The following is a 3,091-nucleotide window of genomic DNA, read 5'->3' on the forward strand; positions in this document are numbered from 1 at the left end:
ATTACAATCCAGTGATTACACCTGATTACAATCCGTAATCCCTTACAGCTCAATACCGCCGCAAGAACCAATTTCACATCACAACATAATGAAAAATACTCAACCCTAAACCCTTTTATACAAGTATTAAACTTCTTTAAGGTTATAACATGTCGGCCATAATTAGCCATAACTTTAGTGGCGAATCTACGAATGGCGAATAGTACCAAAACGATTGGCAAATAGTACCAATTTTTTTTTTTGGGGCGATGCGTCGAACCCCACTAATTATGAAGTATTTACAGTACTTTCCTGATTAGTCACCACAATCTAACAATAATAAGTTATGAAGTTAATCATTTAATTAAAAAAATATTATTAAGTGTATATTTTTAAGAAAAATTATGTATACAAGTAAATGTTTTAGAAATAATACAATTTTTTTTTTTAATGAATCTTAATAAAAATAATAAATAATAAATTATCAGTCTATATTAGTTTAATAGTTTATTTGATGAAATTCATATAATTTAAATAGTAATTACAAATAAAAAAAATAAATTACATAACTTTAACAATAAGTAAATTTTGACATTCCGTAGGTCAAGCAAGTGACAAAATAGACTAGGAAAGCTTGCCTGATATCTTTTGTTCAAGACATCTATGCAACCGTCAAAATTCCAACCAAATTCTTACCAAGGAAGTACTTAACCTTGTTTTTAACTCTCTTTGATAAGATGTAGATGTGATGACTAACATAAGCTCTTTTGTCTAATTGACTTATTTATCAATCTTACCAAATCTTTCTTAGAACATTTGCCTTTTTAAGTTACATAATGATTGACAAACATTTCTTTTGATTGTTGACAACTAATCATTCTTTATTTAGCCATAAATATGCATTCATATGAAGTGACAACAAACATATTGCTTTAAGCATGCATTTTAATGAGAATAGTTTATTGATGAACATATACGTTCCTTAAAGTGATATGATAGGCGGTTACTTAAGGTATTCTACAAGCATGACTTAGTCAAGAGGGGAAATATATAATTGGATGATTATAAAACTTCGCAAATAATAATTTCTAATGATTTCTCAATTTCTTTGAAATGTCAATATCCAAGAATATTATGATGGAAATGATAACCAGTGATAAGTTTTATCCATATTCATTGGTTCTCCATGCTTACAATCCAAGCACAATGAGCAGCTATAAGCAATTCGAGGTTGTCTTTCTTCTCGACTATCTCCCCATTGTCATCAGATATGGATCATAATTTTCCAGGCACTGGAAGAAATTGATAAATTGTTTGAAATATCCGAAGAACCCATTTTGAATAATCGCTGCAGTATGGCGTTGATTTGATTGGTGATTGCTACGTTTCATGGGTACAGGCGAGTCTTTTATCCCACATTCAGCGCACGCACAAATAAACACGTGATTATATTACGACAAGACAGACAGATAAAGCACGACCTTACTTGAACAGGATCTGTTCTGAAGGTTGTACAACTTGGTCTGCGTATCATACTCAGACAAGCACATAAATCTGGAGGATGAGATAAGGCTCTCTGGCCAGAGCGCGAATGCTGAGTCTGGCTGCTTCCGCAGCTCAGCCTCCCGATGAACGTCCTGCCTGCTCTTTAATGGCAGGCAGTGAAGGCCCGAGAGCGTTCTGACAGATGAACATCTTTTTGCTTCGATTTCCATTTAACAGCTAACGGAAAATCAATGTGAATGTACAAGAGTGAGGACATGACGAAGTGTTGTTGTCTCATTATTTGACAATCAACATAAAAAAACTCTTTCTACAAAAGGTGGATAGGGGATAGTGTGATAACACCACAAAAGGTAAATATTAATATAATGTGGAGTCACATTTCTATTAAAGGTGGATCATCTTCTAAAGAGGAAAGGTCCAATCATAATAGGTAGATATGATAAAGCATTGATAATTCTATCTAAAGCGTACATTCTCCAACTACTCCTATGTGATTTCTTTAGTAAGCTCAAGTAAAGTGTATGTGAATCAACCAAAGTTAACTGCCTTAATTACACTAACCATCAACAAAAAACAAAATTTTGGAGGAGTTCAGTTCACATCTTAGCATCATCTTCTCTCTTTAAAGATAACTTATGAGTCCATAATAGGTATTTAGAATTGTCTATTCATGCCTTCTATTCATGAATAACATCTTTACATATTTCTTTGATCAAATTTTGCTTATATTTAAATTCTATCTTTATGAAAAATGAGAATAGAATAACTAACACACATTAAAATCAAGTAAATCGAAGCATTCTAATCTTCTTTAAGAAACCTCAATTCAAGTATCATGTAGAGACATTCTTGTGATGGATAGGTGCTCATTTCACCAACATAATGATAAAATTATTTAAGTGATAAATTAAAATAATATTAAAGAATGAAAACTTAGAATGTGCTCTTCATAAAAATACATAATCTTTTGATTAAACATGGAGTAAACCTCAATTGAAGTATCATGTAGAGATACACTTGTAATGGATAGGTTCTCATTTCACCAACACAATGACCAAATTAATTGGGTGATTAAATTGAACTGATCTTAATGAATGAAAGCATAAAATGTGTTCTTCGCAAATACATGTTCTTTTGGTTAAGCATAGAATAAGTTCAAAGTAGATGGTTTTGAAACCAATTAAAGCTTCAATTGAACATAAGGTATAATTATTGTAAGGAAGCAAAGGTGTGTGGAATCGCTTCCTACATTAATCTTTGAGAGGACAATTATGCAAATTTAACTAACTATTGCAGAGATCTCAATAAATGGATAACAACATAATCAAAATAACAATGAACTCATAACACAATGATTACCGTGGGGAAACCCTTCTGGGAGAAAAACCTGACCCTCCAAACCCGCACAATGTATTCTCAAATTTGAAAGATTACAGTACACTTGCAATACAAGTTCTTACAAGAGCGCATCACCACAACTCAAACTCAGACTCAAACTCAGAGAGATACTCCTTCTAGCACCAGTCTTCCAAACTGAACTCGATGATTCAAACACCTCCCCAAGCCCTCCTTTTGTAGTGATAGGTCACTTGGAAACCATTTGCGG

At 32.7% G+C, this 3,091-nt stretch overlaps 1 non-coding gene across 1 annotated transcript; it reads left to right on the forward strand.

Moving 5' to 3' along the window:
- The first annotated feature begins 1,455 nt into the window (after positions 1-1,455).
- LOC149565390 (small nucleolar RNA U3) lies at positions 1,456-1,669 on the forward strand. Its single transcript, XR_016363154.1, has one exon. It is a non-coding gene; the product is annotated as a small nucleolar RNA U3 (small nucleolar RNA).
- Positions 1,670-3,091: the final 1,422 nt, after the last annotated feature.

This window comes from Cupressus sempervirens, chromosome 3 (genome assembly GCF_028749045.1).
Source record: "Cupressus sempervirens isolate cs-2001-9-10 chromosome 3, ASM2874904v1, whole genome shotgun sequence".
Taxonomy (NCBI): Eukaryota; Viridiplantae; Streptophyta; class Pinopsida; order Cupressales; family Cupressaceae; genus Cupressus; species Cupressus sempervirens.